Raw genomic sequence first — 7,285 nt, 5'->3', positions numbered from 1 at the left:
AGTGACACTTGACAGCTGTCACACTCGCTCCGGTGTCTCTGAGAGCTTCCACTCTATGGCCATTAATGGTCACCCACTGTCTATATTTACTAGTGTTACTAGGCAGAGGGGGTGGAGGGACCATTTGCATGTCTCCTAGCGAGACCAGGGACATCTCTGCGGGACCCCTCCCACCATGGACAACCATCTCCTCCCCACCCAAGGCTACACTCGCCAACTGACGGGGGTAAACTCGGCGGTGCATTCGATTTCTTCATGGGACACTGGGGATCGTAATACCGGTGTCCCACCTGCCCACAAGTGTAGCAGGTTAGGGGGCCCCTATGAACAGGTTTACCCGTCGGGGCCCCTGGCTTCTTCTCAGGGGGAGGCTGGGAACCTTTCCCTTAGTTCCCTTGGGGATTACTTTGGGGCCCTTTCTGGGACTCCTTCTGTTTACCCTTGTCCCCCCCACTCTTCTGCTGGGGACCCTGCCCACCTTTGGCTGAGTCTCCCACTGGACCCTTGTGGACCCTGGTACTGACCCAGCGGTCCGCCTCCTCAGCAAGTTTTCTAGGGTTAGATATCTTGCTATCAATCAGGTGCTGGCGCAGCTCTGGAAAACAGTTATTAGACAAATGCTCCCAAGCAAACAAATCATAAAGAGCTTCATAACTTTCCACTTTGCTGCCCTTTACCCAACCATCCATGGCTCTGCAAAAATACGACACATATTCAACCCACGTCGTACCAGGCAACTTCTTACATTCTCTAAAAGCTTGTCTGTACTTCTCTGGGGTTAGGCCATACCGCAACATTAAAGCATCCTTCATATGAGCATACGACATCCTATCCGCAACAGGCATGTCTAACAGGGTATCTCTCCCCTCATTCACAAAGCGACCCCACAACCCCGCTCCCCAATTCTTCTCAGGGACCTGGTGGGCCAACAATGCTAGCTCATATGCTTTAAACTACTGACCAATATCTTCGTTCCTATGATAATCTTTTATCACATCTTTGGGAAAGTAGAACTTACTTTCTGCAGGCCCAGATGGAATGCTGCCACCAGAGGGATTCAATTCTAACTTCTTAGCTTGGATGTCCAACTCCCTCAACTTGGTATCACGCTCCAAAGCTAACTTCTCTCTTTCAAAATCTAACCTTTTGGTCTCCAAATCAGCCTCTCTTCTACCTCTTGCATTTTCTAACTCCAACTGCCCATTTATCTTTAGCCTTGCCATTTCCATGTTGTATGCACGCTCCTTCGCCCTTTCTTCTCGTTCTTCAGGGGAAAGACCTTTGGAGGAAACACTGCTTCCGGGAGAGGACTCGGGCCCATTCGCTGGCGCCTCCTCATCCCCTTCCACTGGCGGTACCACCACCGGATCAGTGGGATCTCTGGCCTCTAACCAGGCTTGTAATGCTTTGAGATATTCCTCCTTAATCTTGAGGCCCTTGGTAGGAACTTTAAATTTCTTGCAGAAGGATTTCAGCTCCTCCAGTTTGTAGACGTTTATCTTCGCTCTGTCGAACTCCTCCACGACAACAACAGGGGTAGTGACTCCGGTGTCACTCATGGTCAAAACTGGCAGTGTTCAAAAAATCAAGCTTCAGAAAAGCGGAGAACCAAAAATCGGATCCTTCCCAATTAGATTGTGACTGCGCTATGGTCTGCTTTCACTACGTAGCGTACACTAATCACTGCACATGAGTCATAAATGCAAGGTCCAAATCCTCACCGCTGCATCCAATGTTAGAACCGGCTGTCTCTAGTTGGCAGAGGTATACACTTCTGATTAAATGGGGACACACCTCTTCTAGTCAGGGCAAGGGGATCACACCCTTCGATAACCCCTGCTCACCCCCTTGGTAGCTTGGCAGAGCAGACAGGCTTATCTCAGAGGCTGTGTGTTAAGCATTTATGACCACATACAGTAATAAAGTGAATACACTACAAATGGGCACGACACAGTAGTATTATAAAAATAAGTATTTTTATATAAGGCTTAGCACAAGACCAAATAACGACAAAAAGGTACACAATCTTAATAAATACTCTGGGAAGGGAAAAGGGATAGTTCAAAGGTAGTTTCTTCTTTAGCACAAAAGAATTTAGTATCAAAGCAAATCTTCTTCTTGGCAATACAGTTCTTAGCAACAGGGTAACCCACACGGGGGCTACACGACGTCGAGGCAAAGTTAATCCAAAGGTTCGGCGTCGACCGCGAGGAGCGCTACGTCGAGCCCGGGGTCACACGGACCCCCAACAACACAGTACCTTTGAAAATTAAGCACACGATGATCAGCGGCGTCGAGCAATCCGGCGTCGCGTCTTCGGTGTCGATCAGGCCTCAGCAGGCGTCGTCGTTGATGATGCGGTTGCACAGAGTGAGCAGCGCTCACGGCGTCGAGAGGGCACGAGGGCGATGCGATCAGCAGCGGTGCGGACACGAGGTCCCTTGGAGCTGGAGCCGTCCTCCCACTCACTGGCGTTGCTGCTGGCGTCGGTCGGGCCCGGCGGCCGGTCGTCGAGGAAGCGGGACACTGGGGCCGTTACCCACTACGTCGAGCTGGATTCGGCGACGTCCGTCAGCGTCGAGGTTGCCGGCTCTTTCAGAGGTGCTGGATTCACAGGTTCCAGTGAATAGCACTTTAAGCAGGTGAAGTCCTTTAGCCCTGTGACTGCAGCAGGAGACTGGCACTCTTCCAGTCCTTGGAGATTTTCTTATCAAGCGCAAGAGTACACACACAGTTCCTCTCTCCTGGTTCCTTGGCAAAAATAAAGAAGCACTGCAGGATTCCCCCCAGCAAACAGCACACTGGCCGAAGGGGTGGGCAAGTCCTCAGATCAGCAGGCCTCTTGTCCTTGGTTACAGGGTTCCTTGTCAGAAGTGATCTAAATTCTTGGTTCAGGGGTCCTTCTCTTATACCCCTTTTCGGCTTTGATCCCTTTGTCCATGCAGGGGAATTTCCCAACATCCTGGGTCTGTTGTGGGTGGGGCCAGGCAGAAGCACCTGGCCTATTCACTGAGCAGGGCTGGGTCCTCAGACGCCCAGCAGGAGGTGGAGCTAGCATTGACACTGGCAGGAGCAGAGCTATCGGCCTCCTGGCAGGAGGTGGGGCTAGGATCGTCCATGGCAGGCACAGAGCCATCAGCCGCTTGGCAGGAGGTGGAGCCAGCATTGTACCAGGCAGGGCAGGCTATCAACAACTACTCTCCCCCTACTCTCAACGCAAATGTCCCACTCATCCCACACTGACTCATCCAGACCTCTTGGAGCCACCCAGCTCCTGTCACACACACGCAAGACCAGCAGAAACCAGAAATAGTTAGACACGAAAATAGACACTTTCTAAAAGTGCTATTTTCGAACCCAGAGTCCAAAAACCATCCACACCAACGGATGCGTAATTAAACCCCGAGTTCAGGGATACCAAACTCGACATTGCACCCTGCTCTCCGAGCCAGCTAGGATCATAGTATTAATAATCCCGGCGGCCCATTCTACCCAACGGAGAGCAGGCTACCTCGCAATAGTGAAGAACGAAGATGGCGGTAATTCACTATTAGGACACGCCAACTTGGTCAGGCGTGTCCTACCTTATACTTACAGTGCACCCTGCCCGCGGGCCTACTGTAGGGGTGACTAACATGAAGTCAAGGGAAGGTTTGAGGGGCTGGCAAGTAGGTATACTTGCGCAGCCTGCGTGACAGCACTAGGCTGCACGTGGGTCTTGCAATGACCAACGTGTAGACATTCCTTTACAAGGCCGCTCCTGTGGGTGGCACAACCCGTGCTGCAAGCCCACGAGCGGCATTTGTATTTACAAGCCCCGGCACTCCTGGTGCACTAGACTAGGGACTGATAGTAAACCAAATAAGCCAAACATGGATACAATAGATACATCAATTTAACTTAGGGAGCACTTGCGCTATGGCACTGATCAGCAGTGGCACGGCGCCCAAAGGATATACCAGCAAAACATCGTAAAACAGTGGAGGCAAACAGAAAAAATGGAGGAGAGACTCAAACCAATGATGTCAGGTCTAACAATATATATATATATATATATATATATATATATATATATATATATATATATATACATATACAACCAAAACCTTCTCCAGTCAAGAAAAAGAGGTCCGGGCCACTTGGAAGTGCAAAGCGTGTTTTATTTAATGGCTTTCTCGACGCGTTTCGCAGTGAAATCTGCTTTTTCACGAGGAGGCTCGTGAAAAAAGCAGATTTCACTGCGAAACGCGTCGAGAAAGCCATTAAATAAAACACGCTTTGCACTTCCAAGTGGCCCGGATCTCTTTTTCTTGACTGGAGAAGGTTTTGGTTGGATATATTGGGATTCGCTATCCCATCCGGGGCCCGCCTTTGACAAGCGGCAGGGGTCTACAGCGACTCGTTTGGTTGGATATATATATACATATATGTGTGTGTATATATATATATATGTGTGTATATATATATATATATATATATATATATATATATATATATATATATATATATTCATATATGAGATTAGTTATTTCAATTCTTTATTGCGTTTTTGGTATTACTGTGACAGGAGTCGTACCACAACAATTCAAAAAACAGTCACCACGCAGGGGCGACAAAATCAAAACAATTAAATGCTAATCCAAAGTCCAACTGAATATTACATCTTCTTTAATGCAAATAATAATTGATAACTAAAACCAAATGAAATAAAAAAAGAAGAACACAGCCAGCAAGAAAGAAAAGGTAAAGGAAAACACGCACCTGCGACAGAGAGGAAAGATCAAATTGGTTAACATCCATGTTTGAAAAAATAAGATAAAATGTCAATCTACCCACACCTTCCAACACATCCAGCAATAGGGGCTAAAGACTGGGAAGCCCCAAGAGGTGAGGGCCAGGGAGTGGGTAATAGGGGTGTGTGTGAAATATGAAGCAGGACGTGTTCTTTGTAGCGACCTTAAATTAATATGTGAGCTTGACACGTCAATCATTAAGGAAAGAGCCCCAAACCTCGACAAATATCTGTAATTTGTCGTTTAACTTATAAATAAGATGCTCAAAGCATGCAAAATCATACATGCTGGCCAACCAGGTCTGCAGTGTGGGTATTAGAGTCGACTTCCAAAGACACAGTATCACCAATTTAGCAACCCTTGGAGCAGTGGATAAACATCTACAAACATGCTGAATCACTGAAGGGAGATCGGACGTTTCATGTTGTAGCACTAACCGGGATCTCAAAGGTCTGTCCACCCTGAGGGCCATTCTCATATGATCCCAAACCAGCGTCCAGAAGGCCTGGAGACAGTCACCTTCCGCTAATATATGACCTATATCGGGTGAGCTAGGAAGGCCAGTATGCACCTTCCTCAGGACATGGGACAATTAACTGTATCCCCAATGTTAGGAGGACGGAATCACAAATTCCCCTCTCAGTTCTGAAAACGACTTGGTAAAACCATTAGAGACAAGGTCCTCAATGTGATGGATACCATGAGTTATCTATAAAGGCCAGTGAATTTCCTCCCCGCCTACTGTGATGGGCGCATTGCGCCACAATGAGGCTTTAGCATTAATTCAACTTGAACCTTGCACCAGCTTGTGAGATTGTTGCCAAGCTTACTGGGGAGTGTGAATGATCGGATTACTGAGGGGCGTGATTAAAGGTCTTGAGGTGTAATAGACAGCCAGATCTCCAGAAGAATGCAATATATGACATTCCATCACCACCTTTATTAAGGTTGTGGCCCTAGAAGTGGGCAACCAATATATAGCATGTGAAAACTTCTGTGGCAGCCAATAACCCTACAAATGAGGAAGACATAAGCCACCTTCTCTGATGTGGGGTAGAACTTAGCACCCTGTAATGTCAGTCTTTCTGAACCCCAAATGAATTGAGAGATTAAGCGCTATATGCGCCGCAGACAGGAAACCAGTATAACTGGAGGTAGCATTCCAAAAAATGTATTAAATTTGGGGAGGACATTCATCTTGCTAACCTGGACCCTACCCCACATGGAAAGATTCAAAACAGATCATCTCACAAAATCACGATCCACAATAGGTTGCACATTGATTTGCATCATATTTTCTAGGTCCCGATTGATACATACCCGTGATATTTCAAGCGGAACCTAAGCCATTTAAATAGCAGGTTACCCAAAGAGGCCTCAGTGACAAAATCAATCTTTTAAGCTAAAAAAACAACAGAAATTCTCCAGTTATAGTTAACAGCACTGGCTATAACTTGTGCCCCAGTCATGCATTGCTCATTACCTCACATATGACATTACTCATGGCATGTTTTATGACAACATTTTTGACATCACAGATGACATCTCAAATGACATTATTGATGACCAAATGGCATGACCTTGGGGACCCCATCTCCAGGGCCACTAATTGAAATGAAGTGGAGGGGGGCACGCAGCCCCCTGCCACGAGACCTGACAAAGTACACAAGGGGGAGGGTGCATGCAGTCCCCCTCCGCAGACATTTTTAGGCCCCGGGGACCCCATTCCTATTTAAATTGAGAGGGAGCACGTAGACCCCTCCCTGTTTTGTTTTGAGCCCGAGGGCCCCCTTCCCCTCCAGCTATTTAAATAGGGAGGGGGACACATGGCTCCTCCCCAGGCTGATTTCAGTCCCTTGACCCCAGCTTCCGGGGCCCTGCCAACAGAGGGTGGGTGCCCTGGTGCCTACCCTGGGCACCCACCATATCCTAGGTGGTGACTGCAGGAGGAATCATCAGTACCCCATGTCCCCAGCCGGCTGCCTGCATCCAGCAGGGGCCGGCCATGCTCCTGCTTACTGGTAGCAGCTAAAAATGCTGCTCACTTCGGGCAATATTCAGATCTGTTTGGAACAGATCTGAAGTCCACTCCAGCTGGCGAGAGCATTATTAAAGCTCCTGTAAACAGGGAGCAGATTTTGCATTTGCTCTTGCTTGGTGGAAGATTTGAAATTGCTCCCGCCAAGTGAGAGAAAACACGCATTTCCTTGCCTGCACCAGTGAGGACAGGGAAACTGCTAGGTCCTGGGAATGGGCACCCTGGGACAAAGATGGTGAGCTGGCTCAGGGGATGGGCTCCCCGTGGCCATTAATGGATCAAGGAGTGGGGCTGATTGACCCACTCCCTAAAAAGAATTGGCCAGGGGGTGTGCTCCTCACAGCTTTTTTATGTTTAGGGAGAGGGGCCGCACAGCTACCCTTCCTGTTATATTTTTTAGGCACAGGGGTGGGCTCCCTTGTGCCCCTAAAGTCTAAGGTAGGGACACGTGCGG

Source organism: Lissotriton vulgaris, chromosome 10 (assembly GCF_964263255.1).
Source record: "Lissotriton vulgaris chromosome 10, aLisVul1.2, whole genome shotgun sequence".
Classification (NCBI taxonomy): domain Eukaryota; kingdom Metazoa; phylum Chordata; class Amphibia; order Caudata; family Salamandridae; genus Lissotriton; species Lissotriton vulgaris.
Note: the sequence above shows the minus strand (reverse complement) of the source record.